This window comes from Triticum urartu, chromosome 7A (genome assembly GCF_056163025.1).
Source record: "Triticum urartu cultivar PI428250 chromosome 7A, HENAU_Tu73, whole genome shotgun sequence".
In the NCBI taxonomy this organism is placed as follows: domain Eukaryota; kingdom Viridiplantae; phylum Streptophyta; class Magnoliopsida; order Poales; family Poaceae; genus Triticum; species Triticum urartu.
Window position 1 is genome coordinate 491,323,514 of NC_141879.1, and position 21,445 is coordinate 491,344,958.

Genomic DNA, 21,445 nt, shown 5'->3' on the forward strand with positions numbered 1-21,445 from the left:
GGCTTGCGTCACGGGCACCTCGCGAGGTACCCCGCCTTGATCTCTCCGCCTCCTCGTGAGCCAGCCTGACGAGGCCATGCCTGAGGAAGCTCCGTGTCATGCGCCCCGTGAGGCTTGGTCCCTCCCGAGGGGCTTCTGTTTGTGTTGGTGAAGATGGGCCGTGCTGGGCCCCCCTTTGAGCCACGCCGCAGGCCGCAGGCAGGCAAGTCTGGGGACCCCCGTTCCCAGAACGCCGACAGTCCTGGTCCTCTTCCCAAATATTGAGCGGGAAGGGAGCCAACAACGGCGGGCTAATTTGAAGGGGGACAGCTAGTACAAGTCATCCTGACAAAAGGTGGTCTGCGCCTGCGAAAGGCTCTAGTGGTGACACCGTCTTGGGCTCCACGATGACCTTTGTATTGCCGTCCTTCTGGTCTTGGTCTTGTTGCACCAAAATGGCAACCTTTGCCTGATGCCTCGGTACTCCTCGCTTGCGCTAGTTTCCTTAGCATTAAAGAGGAAATAAGGACGCTGCGCGCGCTGGCGCCCGCCTGGTGTCGATCGTCATAGCTCACGTCACGAGAGCCTCGTGAGGTTCGCCTCGCCTTGATATCTCCGCTCCTCGTGAGCCTGCCTGACTAGGCCGCCCCAGAGGAGGTCTCGTGTCGTCCGCCTCGCGAGGCTTGGCCCCTCACAAGGGTCTTGGGTGTCTTGTTGGTGAAGATGGGATGTACGGCCTACTCGCTCAGCCACGCGGCAGGCCACAGGCAGCCAAGTCTGGGGACCCCCGTTCCGAGGACGTCGCCAGCTAACATACGTAAATAAGAGCGAGAAGAGAAGCAACGCAATGGTCGAGAAGCTAGAAGTGATCAAGAAGTGATCCTGAAGCTACTTACGTTCAAGCATAACACAAGACCGTGTTCACTTCCTGGACTCCCCCGGAAAGAGACCATCACGGCTACACACGCGGTCGATTCATTTTAATTAAGTTAAGTCTCAAGTTCTCTACAACCGGACATTAACAAATTCCCATCTGCCACATAACCGCGGGCACGGCTCTCGAAAGTTTATACCCTGCAGGGGTGTCCCAACTTAGCCCATCACAAGCTCTCACGGTTAATGAAGGATATTCCTTCTCCGAGAAAGACTCGATCAGTCTCGGAATCCCGGTTACAAGACATTTCGACAATGGTAAAATAAGACCAGCAAGAATGCCCGAATGTGCCAACAAATCCTGATACGAGCTGCACATATCTCGTTCCTAGGGCACACCGGATGGGCAATACGTCGGGTTGGCAGAGACCCTGGTTGCCCAGGGGGCGCCGGACATAGCCCAGTTCGGACCAACACTTAGAAAAGCACTGGCCCGGGGGGTTAAAAAATAAAGATGACCCTCGGGCTCGCGAAAACCCAAGGGAAAGTTATAGGTTGTTAGGCAGATGTAAAACCAAAGCAAACTGTCAAGGGGTTCCCATAACACCCAACCGCGTAAGGAACGCAAAATCAAGGAACATAACACCGGTATGACTGAAACTAGGGCGGCAAGAGTGGAACAAAACACCAGGCATAAGGCCGAGCCTTCCACCCTTTACCAAGTATATAGATGCATGAAATTAAATAAGAGATATTGTGATATCCCAGCATATCCATGTTCCAACAAGGAACAAACTTCAACTTCACCTGCAACTAGCAACGCTATAAGAAGGGCTGAGCCAAAGCGGTAACATAACCAATCAATGGTTTGCTGGGAAGGTGGGTTAGAGGCTTGACATGGCAATATGGGAGGCATGATATAACAAGTGGTAGGTAGCGCGACATAGCGGTAGAGCGAACAACTAGCAAGCAAAGATAGAAGTGATTTCGAGGGTATGGTCATCTTGCCTGAGATCCCGCAAGGAAGAAGAACGAGTCCAAGAAGTAGACGACCCAACGTAGTCGAACGAATCCTCACAACTCGGGAACAAAACCGAAGCTAATGAGAGAAGCAACCCGGAAAGAAGCAAGCAACATAGTAAATAACCATCACATGAACATGGCATGATGCACACCCAAGTATGATGCATGTCCGGTTTAATGAGGCACGGCAAAGTGCACAAACAATACTACAAATTAAGTGGAGCTCAATATGCAACGAGTTTCATATTGACAAAACACCACATGACTTATTTAGTTCTCTCCCGTTTATGTACCCAACAAAATTAAATGTTATTAAACATGGCAAGGGGTGAAGCATATGAAAACTACCTATCTAGGCAAGTTGAAATGAGGCGGAAATAACAAACAACAAATCCGGAAAATGCTCATATGCAATTTATGGATTTGGTACTGTTCTGCCCTAAACCATATTTTAGAGTTGTTAAACATGCAAAGTAAGTACATCATGTTAATCTATCCATTTTCTACCCCATTTACGTATAAAGTTTATTAAATTTGGAGCTACGGTTAATTGGTTATGAAATAAATCATTTTAACATGGCATGTGAGCAAATTTAATCAAACAGAATTTTAAACATTTTAAACATGGTTGAAAGTTGCATATTATGAAACTAGACAAAATTCTAAGCATTTTTCATATTAAGTTTGTTTAATTATGATGCACGGTTGTGGATTTATTAAATGCATGAACTAGAAGGGTTTTCTGTAAAACTGCAATTCCCTGGTTAATTAGCAAATCACCAGATAGAAGAAAAAAACATGACTGGGCCGAATCTGCTGGAACTGGGCCTGAACAGAGCACTGGGTGGCTGGGCTGCTCACCATTGGGCCTAACAGGCCGGTCGGTGGAGGCTGAGAAAACCCGGGCGGTCCGGGGCGGTTCACAGGTTTGGGCGGACCGGCTGGTGAACCGGACGAACCGCGCCGGTTCACCGGTCCAGGGCGGTTCGCGAGCAGGGCGGAGGCGTCGCCGGATCCGGCAACGACGGCGCGATGGCGCGGCAGCAGGGGGCTCCGGCGGTGCTGTAGGTGGCCAGGCATGCGGGGCAAGGCGGATCTAGCCACTCTCGGCTAGATCCGGCCGGTGAAACCAGCGGTGGCGACGTGGGCGACGGGATCCGGCCAGCTGGGCTCACCGGAGATCCAAAGTGGTGGCAGCGCTGCTGTTATAGGCAGAGAGAGGAGGGAGATTAGGGAGCAGGGAGAGAGCAGAGATGGAGGAGACGGGGTCGGGGTGAGGTTGACCTGGTGGCGGTGCGAAGCACCTGAGCGGAGGTGGCCACCGGCGGCGACTCCGGCAGGAGGAGGCCGGCGAGGGCCGCGCGTTGGTGTGAGCGAGCTTCGGGAGCCGTGGGGAGGCGGAGCGGGCTCGGGGACGGGCCCCAATGGGAATGGCCGGCCTGGCCCAGGCCTGGGCGGGCCGCGGCGGCGGGGAGGACGCATGGGGACGCGTGGCATCGCGGGAGTGGGAGAGGCTGGCGGCTGCGGCGGCGCAGGGGCAATCGGGAGGCGCCAAGTGGCGGGAGCGAGGTGGCGGCGCCAGATCCGAGGAAGGGGAGGGTTTGGCTGCGGCTATGAGGTAGGGGAAGGGCTAGGGATGCCCAAAAATGGCAAGGGGGGCTGCTTAAATAGGGTAGGGGGTCTAGGGTTAGGGGAACTAGTCCGTTTTCGGACCATTAGATCTCGATCAGATGATTCCGGACATGAGGAGGGGTAGGTGGGCTACAGGTGGGTTGTGCAGAAGGCAAAGGGCTAAGAAGAGAGGAGAGAGAGAGGCCTGACAGTAGTCTTCGGAGACCAAAAACATCTGACGGTTTGACCGACTATAATGCCGCTATAGTTATCCGTTGGGGCATCAAACGGACTCCGAATGCGATGAAACTTGGCAGGCGGCCTACCTACAAGATAACAAGACCGCATGCCAACTTTCAACCCATTCCAAGAACATTTTCCAGTCACTTATAAAATACTATTTCAGAGGTGTCGCGGGCGCGTACAAGTGTGTCTGGGCTCAGAACGGACAACGGAAGGAACGGGGAGGCCGGGACGGATGCAAGTTTTGAAAACATGATGATGCAATGCACATGATGACATCGCAAAGATGCAACACGCAAACGAATGACATGGCAACGACGACAAAAAGCTGGAAGACGCCTGGCACATCGGTCTCGGGGCGTCACAATACTCCACCACTACAAGAGGATCTCGTCCCGAGATCTAAGGATGGCACCGGAGAAAACAAAAGAGGAAGGGGAAAAGGTAAAACTAAGTTGCTTCTTTGACAAATGAGTGAAACCAAAGAACCTTGTGAGGTTGAACAAATTGGAAGAAAGAATAGAACGAAGATGAACAAAGTTGAAAACACTCCGTTAGAAAAAAGGAACAAGGAATATTACTAGAACCTTGTAGGTTGAAAGACATAAGAAGAAGTGTTCCAATGGACATAAATACATGTAAGCACTCCGGTTGAAACGAGATGTACAAGGAACGGTAAGGATCAATTACGACAACACTCCGGTTGGAAATGGAAGGCATAGAATATGAACTTGGCAAAAATAAAAGCACTTGGATGAGACTCCGGTTAGAAGAGGAATGATAGACACAACACTCCGGTTAAAACAAGATAGAGAAGGAATACAAATGATATAACTTGGACAGCACTCCGATTGTAAATGGAAGGAATTGAACATGACCTTGACAAAATAAGATGATGGGTCGACCAGAGCAACATCACAATGCCTCCGGAGCAAATGAAAGAATGGAATCAAAAGAACGGAGGATAAAACAACATCTTCTGCCTCAAATGAGCTTGAAAAAGCATCTTTAGGAGAAGGGTCGAACGGACTTGTTGGAAAACCAACAACGAAAAGAGTAAGCTTGTTGTGGGCTTATGGAAAACATCTCGAAATCTTGAGGTGAAATTCTGCCACTAATGAAAAACAATAGATTGGATTGATATGAACGATGAGACGAGAAACTTATTTCACCGGGAGGATAAATGAAGAACATGGGTCAATGATAAGCACCATAATAGCAACATTCCTTAGGGAAGGTTTTAGGTGAAATCTGACAAAAGATAACTCCAATGAAGAGATTAATGGCTTTAAAATACCTCATTCTTGATAACTTGTGAATCATGAAACATGAAGGGAAATTATCAAGAATGACATAACACCGTCTCAAAAGATAAGGTAGAAAGAATTGCACTTCAGAATGCAAGATGAAGAGTGCTTGACCTCCTCAAAACAAAACATGTGTTGAACACCATGTTTAATTTAGAGTATAGCTTGATAGATCATAGCTTCAAGAGAAATCTTGAAGAATAGTGGAAGAATAAAAAGAATCCTTGACAAACCACCCTGTTGAGCCTCCGTGAGAACTCCGGTAATAAAAGAATGATCAAACAAAAAGAAAGTTGAAAATAACTCTGGTAGAAGCCTTGCAATGATTTAGGTGGAGCTTCGCTATGATATAACCGAGAAAACTTGGAACTCCGAAAAACAAAAGATGAAGCATCTCGAGCCAAGAAAAGTGACATGAACACCTCTAGAAAGAAGAAAACTAGATCACTTGGACGAAACAATAATAAGAATTATGTTATGCGTATCCTTCACCAATTTAAATTGATGACAAGCAACAGATTCGGCATACTACTTATTCTCATAGAAAGGATTAAGAGAGATAGAGCGCAAACTTGAGAAGGACTTCAACGAACCACCTGTAGGATTGGAAAGAACAAATGAATTGATATGATAACGAAGGAAAAGAAATCTTGAATGAACCACCGTAAAAATTGAAAATGGAAGTAGCAAAGGCACAATTCACCGGGAAGAATTGGAGAACGAATGAAGATACTTGAGGGAATATAGATATATGAGAATGAAGAGATCACGAGCTGACTAGGGAATACTTGAGCGATGCACCGATAAGATTTGGAGAACGAGATCTGAAAGCTGGAATGAATAATTCTGAGATGATGGGCTCCGGAGAATCAAACTAAAAAGACTCCTGAATTGCTCCGGATGGGTGAAAAGAATATCTCATAATCGAGAATAATTGCGAGGATGGCACGAAGCTAGAACCATGAATTTTCAAGAGAACGGATATGATTGAGGAGAAACTCTTCTTCGGTCTTGAAATCCAAGAATGACGATGAGATACACCACCATGAATTATTGAGGCACTCCAGAATGAAAAATAGAAAGGTTGGACCAACGATGAAAAGAATTTGAAAGATCTTGGAGAAAGACATTTGACTAATGACAATTCATTCTTACATCAAACTTTGAAATGAATTTGAGAATAACTCCGAAAAAATTAAAAGAGTCAGGTAAGATCCTGGGAAAAGACCTGTGGGTTAGAGCCCACTCAAGAAAAACACCGTCGAACGATTACTTGAAAGGGAGATTGCACCGGTTGATTTAAATGGCTTGAATGAGATAACAACCTCGAATTTGTTTGAGCAGATTGAGGATGGAAGCACGAATCTCCTGAGATATCCTCAGCACTCCGGAACAATTGAATAGCGAGAAATGGATGATTAAGAGGTGCACCGATATGAGAAAACATTTGAAACGAGGACAGGATATGATCGACAAAGCTTGACTTGAATCCACCGGAGAAGAAAGAGAACGAATAATGATGAACTTGAAATTGTTGAGTATCTTCACGTGGAAACACTGTATAAGAACATTGAAGGGAAAGAGCGAAGAGACTTCTCCCAAATAAAAAGATACATGATTAAGAAATCTGAATCCTTGAAGAAAAAGAAAGGGTGGGAGGGCAGGAAAACAAAGGCAACATGGGGCAGATGGAACAAACACCATTGAGAAGACTTAGAATTAATCTTGCGGATGTTGAAATGATCGGATCCACTTGAAGAGAAGCACACCGGTTGGAAATAGAATTGAGATGACAATCTTCATGATCAAGAAGGATTGGTATTCTCATAGAAATATTATAACAACACTTAGAAAGAGGCATGGAATCAAAATTTGACTTCGAAGCAACTCGAATACCATAAACCAAAACAAAATAAAGGATTGGCTCGCAGAATAAGCCGGAAACAAACATATGATAGATCCCATATCGTATCATGTGTCTTGTCAAGACCCCGATTCCAAGTCACATCGATCTAGCCGGTAACACCTCATATCACATTGCAGCCTCACGCACAGTATCCCCACGGGTGTCGCCTTACCATGGCCCGGGGTCGTTTGTGCCTTTTGGCTCACATATATGATAGGGTCGCTGGCATCCATATGACGGAGAACCCGGGCTGGCATGGCTAGTCGTGAACCCAAAGCGGCACAGACCTATGGAGACAGGCATACATGAATCACATCGAGCATGTCGGTCATCAACGAGTGAATCCGGACTGTAGCACTGGGCTAACATGACTCCGGGGAACCCGGGCTGTAGCAGGCTAGGCAGGACTCCGGATGTCACCGCGTGACATTTCCCCAAAGGGACAGACATAGGAACGAAGTGAAACACATGCCGGCCAGTCAAGTGTCCTGAGCAGTAGTGCTGGGCTAGCAGGACTCCGGTGAACCGGGCTGTAGCGGACTACTATGGCTCGAGGAACACTAGACTACATTTCCCCATAAGAAAGGCTGCCAAGGATAAACAACTAGATTGTCGGATCCCACACATACCAAGCATTTCAATCATACACACAATATGCTCGATATGTGCAAATACAACATGGCATCACAACAAAACTCTACAACTCAAGTACTTTATTTAAAGGCTCCAGAGAGCCATACATAACATGTTCATACATGTAGGGGTCACATGACCCGACACTCAAGTCATACAAGCATACCAGCACATGCGGAAGCAAATAGTCTGAGTACAGACACTAGAAACAAAGAAGGCTTCTCGAAGCCTGTCTATCTACATAGGGCCCTCCATGGCCAGGATCACCACCTGGGTGGCAAGTCACTCATCGATGTCGAGATCTACATAAAACCCATCGGAGGGGGCGGTGTTGTCGTCTGAAAACAGTAATTAAACAAACATGAGTACAAAGGTACTCAGCAAGTCTTACATCAGAACCTAATATACATGCTCATTCTCAAGAAGGTGGTGGAGTTATTGCAGCAAGCCATCTTTGACTCTTGGCTAAGCTATCCTACGAGACTCCACTAGTAAAATAGTTTTCACACACGAGTACACTACTCACCAACACAATACTCCACCGGGGATCCTCCCTCGTCATCCTACGAGAGGGCCATCCTCGGTACTCACACTTATCTTGAGTCTTTTAGTAGTATCCATTAACTTGTCTATGAACTGTATAGGCAACCAAGTAGTCCTTTACCGCGGACGCGGCTATTCGAATAGTTTTATACCTTGCAGGGGTGTACTTCATCACACATGTTTCCACCACTTAGCGTCTGCACACGACATGTGCTCGGCAGACTTCAAGCGAAAACCGACGTGGGTGTAGACCACGACCTGACTAACCGCACAAGTCTTTAGTCCAGGTTTATCGCCTATTCAGGTTCCATCCGCAAGGAAATCCGGCCGGGGTGTCCTCAACGGCCCCAAACGATGTGTGCAGGGTTCTCGAGACACCAAACGGGCGACTCGGTACACCATGCCACGGTGTATCTACCGCATCATAGCCCACCCCTAGGGTCAGCGCTACGCACGGCCGCCAACACATAACCTACAAACACCAGAAACTGGTTGCAACTCCTGGACAGAGGACGAGAGGGGTCAGTAAGTCGAGCGGGGTCATATTTCAGGGCCCAATGTGTGGTAGTAGCTGAATCTTAAATCACGCATACAGATCTCAGTTCTTATGGACGGCCTCAATGAAACAACCCACCATGTACTCCTACATGGCCTCTCATCGATACCTTTACCAAAACATGTTCAACACATCCCTCACATTACCGACATAATCATTTCACTCTAGCCCATCACCCAGATGAACCAGACCTGACACAACTCTAAGCATAGCAGGCATAGCAAGGTAGGAATCACATACATGGCTCAATCAACTCCTACACATGCTAGTGGGTTTCATCTAGTTACTGTGGCAATGACAGGTCATGCAGAGGATAAGGGTTCAACTACCGTAGCACACAGAAGTTTGAATCATGTTGTCTTAATGCAGTAAACAAGAGCAGAAGCGAGAACATGGGTTTGTATCAGAATGATCAATGGGTTTCTTGCATGATGTAGTGGTAGTAGGGTACTGCCCTTCAGGCAGATATTCGGGGTTATCCTCGGAGGCAGAACCTACCATGAAAGACACATCGAACATAATCAATACATGACGATATGCAACAATATGATGCATGCTATGACATGGCCATATGAATGTGTCTTGGCCTAATGCAAGCTAAAACAGAAAGGAATGAACTCATTTGAATCAAAGATTCAAATGTTAGTTCACTTAACATAGCCATATTAGTGCATTATCTTATTTTTCTTAAACAGAAAGGTTATCTTGTTTTGTCATGCATGAAACCATTACCAGTGGATAGATTGAATTTTTCTGATCAAAATTCATATATAAATCTTTTCATTTGGAGTTACAGATTAATTTCTATGATTTTTAGAAGTTTTGGCTATTTTCTGGAATTTCATGTATAAAAATAAATCCAGAAAATGAATAATTGCATCAACACTGCATCACTATGACGTCAGTGAGTCAAAGGCGCTAGGGCCGGTCAAACCTGACTGGTGGGCCCTGTCTGTCAGTGCCTCAGCTAACTAACAGGATTAAGTTAACACTAACTAACTGTCAGTGGGGCTTGGGCCCACATGTCAGTGACCTAATCTAACTAAAATTAGTTAGCAGTAATCCTAAACTAATTAACAGCTCGGCCCCACCTGTCATAGGCTCAGGGGGGAAGTCAACTTGGGCCCACACGTCAGTCCACGGGTCAAAATGTGGACAACTCGCCGGTGGCTTGACGCCGGCGACAACATACGCGGCGGAGGGGCTCGGGTTTTTGCCCACAGTCGACCAAATCGACTGCGGTTTGGTCCTACGCGTAGCTGGGGGCAAGCCACGGTGTTTGGTGGTGGAAGTGGAGCTCGGGGAGGCCGGAAACGACGCCAGCGACGACCTTGGCAGTCGCCGGAGTTCGGGTGAGGATAAACCCGAAGCTACGGGGCACGGCGAGGCGCGGGGAGTGGTGCATTAGGCTCCTGGAAACGTGGTGAGTGTGGTGACACGCTCGGAATCGAGCTTACGTGCTTGTGGCCACGGCGGTGACATGGCCGGCGGAGCCGAGCTCTCGGGCTCAACGGAGCCCGTGGTTAGAGGGAGAAAACGGCATGGAAAGAGAGGGGAACGGAGAAGGAGCTCACGAGGAGTGTAGCGGTGGCCTCAGCGAGCTCGGGGAGGCATCAGGGGTGGCGTACGGTCGCCGGCGATCTCGGCGGACCGAGGTTGAAGACGAGCTCGGTGAAGATGCTCGGGGGCCTGCGGCGGGGCGTGGCTCGGTGGGACAGTCGAGGAGGGAGTGGCGGAGCTTTAGGACACGGTGGAGCGGCGCGTTGATGACGGTGGGCACAGTTACGGCGGCGGAACGGCGGCGGCTGCGTCGGCCATGGCGGAGGGGAGCGAGGGAGAGAGGCGGGGGAATGGGCGTGTCCAGGGGGTTCGGTACGCGACGTGGAGGTTGTCCAGGCGAGCAGAGCGGCGAGGGGAGGAAGCAGGGCGGCTGCGTGGCACGCGCTGGTGTCGGCGTCGAGCAGCTGCCTGCCTGCCTGGCCAAGCCAAGCAGCTCGCTGGAGCGTTGGCTGGGCTGGGCCGGCGGGTGGGCCTGCTGGGTGGGCGCCAGGTAAGCTCTAACTCTCTCTCTCTCTTTTCTGTTTTTCTTTATTTATTTCCTTCTATGTGTATTGAAATAGAATAAATACTATTTCATTTCCAAAAACTCTGGAAATATTCAGAGGCACATTTGGGAATATTCTCAACTGCCTAAAAATGCTTCCAAGATTATTTGAGCACTTTAAAATATTTATAGCATTTAAAATGCCCAAATTCAAATACATATGGCTTGTTCAAAAATCCAGAATGGCTCCATAAATTGCAAGACCATTTTTGGCAGAGGTTTTAGTCAAGACCAAAAATGGTGGGATTTTATGAAGGGCATTTTGGGTTCATTGAAATTCCAATTGTTGGAAATTAGCATTTTCAGGGGGGTGTTGGGGTTGATTAGGCCCCATTTCAAGTTTAAAAGAAATTTAAACATGATGCACATGTTCATCCAATCCTAATGCATGACTAAAAGCAGGGATGTGACAACTCACCCCCACTCAAAAGAATCTCGTCCCGAGATTTAGGATCCTCCAGGAAGAAGGTGGGGTACTCGAGTCGAAGACGATCCTCCCTTTCCCAAGTGGCTTCTTTCTCGGAATGGTGTGACCATTGAACCTTGAGAAACTTGATATTATGGCGTCGAGTGGTACGCTCATCTTGATCAAGGATACGAATGGGATATTCCCGATATGAGAGGTTATCTTGTAGATCAAGCGTTTCGTGGTCCACTCCACGGATAGGATCCGCGAAGCAACGCCTGAGTTGAGAAACGTGGAAGACATCGTGAACTCTGGAAAGATGCGAAGGTAGTTCCAATTGGTTGGCAACTTCTCCTCGTTTGGCAAGAATGCGAAAGGGTCCAATAAAACGAGGAGCCAATTTGCCTTTGATACCGAAACGATGGGTTCCCTTTAACGGAGTAACCCAAAGGTAAGCCTTCTCGCCGACTTCATAAGTCATGAGCTTATGTTTACGATCATATTGGCTCTTTTGACGAGATTGGGCTGTTTTCAATTTCTCACGAATAACGCGAACCTGCCCCTCTTCTTCCTGAATCATATCCGGGCCAAAGAGTTGTCTTTCCCCGGTTTCTGACCAGTTAAGAGGCGTTCAACATTTTCGTCCATAGAGAACTTCGAAAGGAGCTTTGCCCAAGCTAGCTTGATAACTATTGTTATAAGCAAACTCCGCGAATGGAAGGCATTTCTCCCAACCCATTCCGAATGAGATGACAGAAGCTCGAAGCATATCTTCCAAGATTTGATTGACTTGCTCTACTTGACCACTTGATTGAGGATGGAAGGCGGTGCTAAAAGAGAGACGAGTTCCCATAGCATTTTGGAAACTTTCCCAAAATCGAGAGGTGAAGAGACTCCCACGGTCTGAGTTAATTTCCAATGGGACACCATGAAGAGATACTATTCAGGAGATGTATAATTCAGCTAGCTGGCTAGCGGTGATACTCTCACGAACAGGTAGAAAGTGGGCTTCTTTGGAAAGACGGTCGATCACGACGAAGATGGCATTATTCCCTCTCTTGGTCCTGGGAAACCCAGTAATGAAATCCATACTGATTTTATCCCATTTCCACTCAGGAATAGCCAAAGGTTGAAGGGTGCCAGCAGGTTGTTGGTGCTCTGCTTTAACACGACGACAGACATCGCAACTAGCAATGTATTAAGCAATTTCTCTCTTCATCCTAGTCCACCAAAACCTCTGGCGTAGGTCTTGATACATTTTGGTACTACCGGGATGAATGGTGAGAGGGGATTCATGAGCTTCCTTAAGAATCAACTGGCGTAAATGTTGTTTCTTGGGAACCACTAAGCGGTTCTCGAAGAAGACAACACCTCGCTCATCCATGGAAAAACATTTAGCAACTCCGCTAGCAATGTTTTCCTTAATCCAGAATATGCCCTTATTACGCTTCTGGGCAGCTATGATTTGATCCGTAAGATTAGGCTTCGCCACCAGGGTGGATAGAAATCCTCGAGGAACAATGTGAAGATTAAGCTTACGAAATTGCCCATGGAGAAGTGGTTGACTTTGTTGTAACATCAGGTTGTTACAATAGGACTTACGACTTAGTGCATCAGCCATGACATTGGCTTTGCCCGGGGTGTAAGTTATTCCTAAGTCGTAATCCGAGATCAACTCGACCCAACGTCTTTGCCTGAGATTCAAATCCGGTTGGGTGAAGATATATTTCAAACTTTGGTGATCGGTGAAGATCTCGCAGCGATTACTGAGGAGGTAATGTCGCCAAGTTTTAAGTGCATGGACCACAGCTGCAAGCTCTAGATCATGTGTGGGATAATTTTCCTCATGTGGGTGTAATTGCCGTGAAGCATAGGCAATTACCTGACGATCTTGCATGAGTATGCAACCTAGTCCTTGTCACGAGGCGTCGCAATAGATAATAAAGTCCTTGGAGAAATCTGGTGGTACCAGTATGGGAGCATATGTTAGGTGTCTTTTCAGTTCCTGAAAGCTGAACTCGCACTGTGGGGTCCACTCGAACTTTTTATCTTTCTTGAGGAGTTCAGTTAGGGGTTTAGCAACCTTGGAGAAATTCTCGACGAAGCGGCGGCAGTAGCTCGCTAAGCCAAGGAAGCTCTGAACTTGCTTGACCGTCTCAGGTGGAGTCCAATCAAGGACGGCTTGAACTCGCTCGGGATTGACAGCAATACCCTTACCAGAGATTACATGGCCTAGATAGGTCACTTCTGGCAACCAAAATTCACACTTGGAGAATTTGGCATAAAGACGATGCTCTTGAAGTTTCGTCAATACCAGCCTTAGATGTTCGGCATGTTCCTCTTCATTCTTGGAGTAGATGAGTATGTCATCGAGGTATACTATGACGAATTTATCCAAATACTCCATGAAGACCGAGTTCATTAATCGAGAGAAAGTGGCTGGGGCATTGGTTAAATCGAACGACATAACGGTGTACTCGTATTGGCCATAGCGAGTAACAAAGGCCATTTTGGGAATGTCCCCGTTTCTGATTTTGATTTGATGGTAGCCCAACCTCAAATCCATCTTGGAAACGACTGAGGATCCAGCGAGCTGGTCATACAGATCATTGATCCTGGGAAGCGGATACTTGTTCTTGATAGTGACCAAGTTGACAGGTCGGTAATCTACAACCATCTGATCCGTTCCATCCTTCTTCTTGACGAAGAGGACGGGGCAAGCCCAAGGAGAGGAACTAGGACGGATGAAACCCTTTTTCAAGGACTCATCGAGTTGGTTCTTAAGCTCGGCTAGTTCTAAGGGTGCCATCTTATAGGGTCTTCTAGAAATTGGAACGGTTCCTGGAACAAGGTCTATCACAAACTCGACATCCCTGTCAGGTGGAACACCTAGCAGTTCTTCTAGAAAGACATCCGGAAAGTCCCGGACTACCGGAATATCTTCAAGGTCTGGAAGGGGGTTGGCATTTAGGGATTAAAGCTGGCGCTTGGCCACTCGATTTAAGACATTGACTGTCTTGCCCGATGGGTGAGTAAGTTGAACGGTTCTAGTGGCACAATCAATCTTAGCGTAATGAGCTGACATCCAGTCCATACCCAAGATGATGTTTATGTCCGAGGACTTGAGAGCTATTAAGGATGCAAGGAAGACAAGTCTATCGACAAGAATTTTGTTCCCATGGCTTACTCTAGAAGTTTGCCATTTGGAACCCGGAGTTTGAATTACCATGGAAATGGGCATGTCACAAAATGTTGTGTTATGCAATCGAGCATAGCTCTCAGATATGAATGAATGAGATGCTCCAGTATCGAAAAGAACAGATGCCGGATGGCAATTAACAAGGAGCGTACCAAGAACGATGTTAGGATCCTCATGAGCCTCCTCGCTGAGACATAGTTAACATGGCCACGTGCAGTGGTGACCGGCTTGGCGTAGAATGTCTTTCCCGCTGGCTTACCAGGGCCAACGGACTTTCCAGACTGATTGGGGTTGTTGTTCTGGGGACACTCTCGACTATAGTGACCCGGCTCTCCACACTTGAAACATGTCACAACATTGGGGCATGGAGCAGCATTCGCAGCGGGGCCACCATAGGGCTTGGACGGTGCAAACTGCTGGTTGGGATGAGGCGCCTCAAAGGATGGCCTCGGAATGAACCTGGGTGGCAGTGCCATGCTTGGAATCCACACCCGGCGCTTCTGAGATCTAGAGCCGGATGAAGAGCCAAAATCACGAGAGTGCTTGCGTGTAGCGTCATAGTCAGACTGGCCTGTCTCAGCACTGATGGCTTTATTGACCAACTTCTGAAAGGAGGTGCACTCGTGCAGACGAAGATCGCGGCGAAGCTCAGGGCTAAGTCCCTTGCGGAACCTTGCTTGCTTCTTAGCGTCGGTGGATACCTCTTCAGGAGCATATCATGTCAGATTCCCAAATTCACGACTATATGCATCCACAGTCAGTCTTCCTTGGGTGAAATTGCAGAACTCTTCCCTCTTGCGATCTATGAGACCTTCCGGGATGTGATGCTCACGGAAAGCCTCACTGAATTCAGCCCAAGTAGTGATTTGGCCGACCGGGCGCATAGCTTTAAAATTTTCCCACCAAAGACTAGCAGGGCCTTCGAGATGATAGGCAGCATAAGTAACCTTATCAGCTTCGGCTACGTTGGCAGAACGTAGCTTGTGGGTGATGCTGCGAAGCCAGTCATCCGCGTCGAGGGGCTCGACGGAATGGTGAAACTTTGGTGGGTACAACTTGATGAAGTCATTGATTGACACCAAGTCATTACGCTGATGGCGTGCAGTGTTCTGCTCAATCCGCTCCAGCAAGCGGTTAGTCTCACGCTTGTGTCTTTCCGCCTCCAGCATCACTTCGGCCAGAGAAGGCGGGTGAGGCAGATTTTCACCCCTAACTGCACTGGCTTCCCCCTACTCTGGGGCAGCAGGGTTGCTGCGGGTGTTGACCATCCTAGGAGAAAACAAGACAACGGTTTAGATAAGGATGGCACAACTTAACAAGGAAGTGCAGAATGTAATGGATAACACGGAATGCAGAGATGTTCATCTGTATGTCATGGTAATATAGAACTGCCATATATATACCAATGGTCATACACACCATACATAGTTTAGTACAAGCCCAGGCTACAGTACAACTATGATGAAAGACGTTACATCTCATCGGAGGCATTCCAAGCACCTATACATTATTTGTCTACACCTCCGGAATTGATTACACACTAAGTCATATTCCACAAGTCACGTAGGACAGTGGAGATACAACTATTACAATACTAGTGATACTACTACTAACTCAGACAGCTCCGTAGTAGTTCTCATAGAAGTCACCTCCATAGCCTGGAAGTTCAACGTGATCATCCGAGAACAGATGGTCCTGAGGAGCTTGTGGACCAAAGGGGCTAGGATGAGGTCTTGGACCAACAAACGGTGGCCTGCGGGGACCACGGGGTGGGGTGATGCCTCCCACATCACGCCAATCCACCATGCCTGGCAGAGCAAATCTCACAGGATACAGATCCCTCGTATCCATACATCCAGCTTGCACAGCAGGTGCAAACCGAGTCAAAGTGGCCCAATGATCAGCACGGGTGTTGAAAAGCTCCAGTCTCAAGGCCCGATTCTCTCGGTCCTTATCCTCGAGCATCTCGGTAGTGGTGCGAGTTAGTGAGTCCTCATGTGTGGAGTCAGCATAGATAGCCTGGAGATACCCTTGCGCTACCAGGAGTGAAGCTGGCATATAACGGAAGTCGGTGTTCCGAAGCAGGCCAGTCCGGACTCGCATGATGGTCATCATGGAATAGGCAGCATCCTGCACAGCCATCTCAACAGTAACCCCGAGTCCATAGGAACAGTGGAGGGGCTCGGTAGATCCAGGATAAGAAGGAAATATCCTGACGGTGCAAAAATATTGGCTTTGATTAAAATCTCGGAATTGCTCTTCGACAGTGTATTCGGGATACCAACGGTAACCCGTCTCGTTCATTACCCAGACTAACATAGCAGTATGACCGGGCACATCGAGGCACCGGGTCAGGCGAACCACTTGGTTTTGCGCACGAGTGGCCATCTGAAAGCACAACCACAATGCAAAGACATTAGAATTTCTAGGGAAAATTGGACAGCATAACAGCTGTAAATGCTCAGAAAAAGATTTGAGACATCCACAACAGTTTGCAATACCACTCAACAACATCATATCAGGGTTCTGATTCAACTAGCAACATACTAAAAGTAGTAGAAACTGTACTGAGGCTTGTAACAACAATCCTATAAGCTACTACGGATTAGTAACACGTGAACCTGACAGAAGAAGAGAGCCTAGTCCTTAACCCATGTTGAATGAGAAGAGAATGACTCAGATCAGAGGGCATAAGGTAAAGGAGTAAAAGAGCCTTACGTTCCCTCCCACAATCAATTCCCCTACATATAACTAAAGCATTTCTAGACTCGACATCGACCAGTTTGGCTCAACGAACCTACAGATAGTCCGGCTCTGATGCCAACGTTGTCAGGACCCCGATTCCAAGTCACATCGATCTAGCCGGTAACACCTCATATCACATTGCGGCCTCACGCACGGTATCCCCACAGGTGTCGCCTTACCATGGCCCGGGGCCGTTTGCGCCTTTTGGCTCACGTATATGATAGTGTCGCTGGCATCCATATGACGAAGAACCCGGGCCGACATGGCTAGTCGTGAACCCAAAGAGGCACAGACCTATGGAGACGGGCATACATGAATCACATCGAGCATGTCGGTCATCAGCGAGTGAATCCGGACTGTAGCACTGGGCTAACAGGACTCCGAGGAACCCGAGCTGTAGCTGGCTAGACAGGACTCTAGTGTCACTGCGTGACATTTCCCCGGAGGGACCGACATAGGAACGAAGTGAAACACATGCTGGCCAGTCAAGTGTCTTGAGCAGTAGTGTTGGGCTAGCAGGACTCCGGTGAACCGGGCTGTAGGGGACTACTATGGCTCGAGGAACACTAGACTACATTTCCCCATAAGAAAGGCTGCCAAGGATAAACAACTAGATTGTCGGATCCCACACATACCAAGCATTTCAATCATACACACAATATGCTCGATATGTGCAAATACAACATGGCATCACAACAAAATTCTACAACTCAAGTACTTTATTTAAAGGCTCCAGAGAGCCATACATAACATGCTCATATAGGTAGGGGTCACATGACCCGACACTCAAGTCATACAAGCATACCAGCACATGCGGAAGCAAATAGTCTGAGTACAGACACTAGAAAGAAAGAAGGCTTCTCGAAGCCTGTCTATCTACATAGGGCCCTCCATGGCCAGGATCACCACCTGGGTGGCAAGTCACTCATCGACGTCGAGATCTACATAAAACCCATCGGAGGGGGCGGTGTTGTCGTCTGAAAACAGTAATTAAACAAACATGAGTACAAAGGTACTCAGCAAGTCTTACATCAGAACCTACTGTACATGCTCATTCTCAAGAAGGTGGTGGAGTTATTGCAGCAAGCCAGCTTTGACTCTTGGCTAAGCTATCCTACGAGACTCCACTAGTAAAATAGTTTTCGCACACGAGTCCACTACTCACCAACACAATACTCCACCGGGGATCCTCCCTCGTCATCCTACGAGAGGGCCATCCTCGGTACTCACACTTATCTTGAGTCTTTTAGTAGTATCCATTAACTTGTCTATGAACTGTATAGGAAACCAAGTAGTCCTTTACCGCGGACGCGGCTATTTGAATAGTTTCATACCCTACAGGGGTGTACTTCATCACACATGTTTCCACCACTTAGCGTCTGCACACGACATGTGCTCGGCAGACTTCAAGCAAAAACCGACGTGGGTGTAGACCACGACCTGACTAACCGCACAAGTCTCTAGTCTAGGTTTATCGCCTATTCAGGTTCCATCTGCAAGGAAATCCGGCCGGGGTGTCCTCAACGGCCCCAAACGATGTGTGCAGGGTTCCCGAGACACCAAACGGGCGACTCGGTACACCGTGCCACGGTGTATCTACCGCATCATAGCCCACCCCTAGGGTCAGCGCTACGCACGGCCGCCAACACATAACCTACAAACACCAGAAACTAGTTGCAACTCCTGGACAGAGGACGAGAGGGGTCAGTAAGTCGAGCGGGGTCATATTTCAGGGCCCAATGTGTGGTAGTAGCTGAATCTTAAATCACGCATACAGATCTCAGTTCTTATGGACGGCCTCAATGAAACAACCCACCATGTACTCCTACATGGACTCTCATCGATACCTTTACCAAAACATGTTCAACACATCCCTCACATTACCGACATAATCATTTCACTCTAGCCCATCACCCAGATGAACCAGACCTAACACAACTCTAAGTATAGCAGGTATAGCATGGTAGGAATCACATACATGGCTCACTCAACTCCTACACATGCTAGTGGGTTTCATCTAGTTACTGTGGCAATGACAGGTCATGCAGAGGATAAGGGTTCAACTACCGTAGCACACAACAGTTTGAATCGTGTTGTCTTAATGCAGTAAACAAGAGCAGAAGCGAGAACATGGGTTTGTATCGAAATGATCAACGGGTTGCTTGCCTGATGTAGTGGTAGTAGGGTACTGCCCTTCAAACGGATATTCGGGGTTATCCTCGGAGGCAGAGCCTACCACAAAAGACACACCGAACACAATCAATACATGACGATATGCAACAATATGATGCATGCTATGACATGGCAATATGAATGTGTCTTGGCCTAATGCAAGCTAAAACAGAAAGGAATGAACTCATTTGAATCAAAGATTCAAATGTTAGTTCACTTAACATAGCCATATTAGTGCATTATCTTATTTTTCTTAAACATCAAGGTTATCTTGTTTTGTCATGCGTGAAACCATTACCAATGGATAGATTGAATTTTTCTAATCAAAATTCATATATAAATCTTTTCATTTGGAGTTATAGATTAATTTCTATGATTTTTAGAAGTTTTGCCGATTTTCTGGAATTTCCTGTATAAAAATAAATCCAGAAAATGAATAATTGCGTCAGCACTGCGTCACTATGACGTCAGCGAGTCAAAGGCGCCAGGGCCAGTCAAACCTGACTAGTGGGCCCTGTCTGTCAGTGCCTCAGCTAACTAACAGGATTAAGTTAACACTAACTAACTGTCAGTGGGGCCTAGGCCCACATGTCAGTGACCTAATCTAACTAAAATTAGTTAGCACTAATCCTAAACTAATTAACAGCTCGGCCCCACCTATCATAGGCTCAGGGGGAAGTCAACTTGGGCCCACACGTCAGTCCACGGGTCAAAACGTGGTCAACTCGCCGGCGGCTTGACGCCGGCGACGACAGACGCGGCGGAGGGGCTCGGGTTTTGCCCACAGTCAACCAAATCGACTGCGGTTTGGTCCTACGCGTAGCTGGGGGCAAGTCACGGCGTTTGGTGGTGGATGTGGAGCTCGGGGAGGCCGGAAACGACACCGGCGATGACCTTGGCGGTCGCCGGAGTTCGGGTGAGGATAAACCCGAAGCTACGGGGCACGGCGAGGCGCGGGGAGTGGTGAGTTAGGCTCCTGGAAACGTGGTGAGTGTGATGACGCGCTCGGAATCGAGCTTACGCTCCTGTGGCCACAGCGGCGACATGGCCGGCGGAGCCGAGCTCTCGGGCTCAACGGAGCCTGTGGTTAGAGGGAGAAAATGGCAAGGAAAGAGAGGGGAATGGAGAAGGAGCTCACGGGGAGTGTAGTGGTGGCCTCAGCGAGCTCGGGGAGGCATCAGGGGCGGCGTACGGTTGCCGGCGATCTCAGCGGACCGAGGTTGAAGACGAGCTCGGTGAAGACGCTCGGGGGCCTCCGGCGGGGCGTGGCTCGGTGGGACGGTCGAGGAGGGAGTGGCAGAGCTTCAGGACACGATGGAGTGGCGCATTGATGACGGTGGGCACGGTTACGGCGGCGGAACGGCGGCGGCTGCGTCGGCCATGGCGGAGGGGAGCGAGGGAGAGAGGCAGGGCGAATGGGCGTGTCCAGGGGGTTCGGTCCGCGACATGGTGGTCATCCAGGCCAGCAAAGCGGCGAGGGGAGGAAGCAGGGCGGCGGGCAGCTGCGTGGCACGCGCTGGTGCCGGCGTCGACCAGCTGCTTGCCTGCCTGGCCAAGCCAAGCAGCTCGCTGGAGTGTTGGCTGGGCTGGGCCGGCAGGTGGGCCTACTGGGTGGGCGCCAGGTAAGCTCTAACTCTCTCTCTCTTTTCTGTTTTGCTTTATTTATTTCCTGCTATGTGTATTGAAATAGAATAAATACTATTTCATTTCCAAAAACTCTGGAAATATTCAGAGGCACATTTGGGAATATTCTGAACTGCCTAAAAATGCTTCCAAGATTATTTGAGCACTTTAAAATATTTATAGCATTTAAAATGCCCAAATTCAAATACATATGGCTTGTTCAAAAATCCAGAATGGCTCCATAAATTGCAAGACCATTTTTGGCAGAGGTTTTAGTCAAGACCAAAAATGGTGGGCTTTAATGAAGGGCATTTTGGGTTCATTGAAATTCCAATTGTTGGAAATTAGCATTTTCAGGGGGGTGTTGGGGTTGATTAGGCGCCATTTCAAGTTTAAAAGAAATTTAAACATGATGCACATGTTCATCCAATCCTAATGCATGACTAAAAGCAGGGATGTGACATGTCTGTTGGAAAGATATCCTACGTGATACTTGAATTCCCACCTATAAACTCCTGAAAC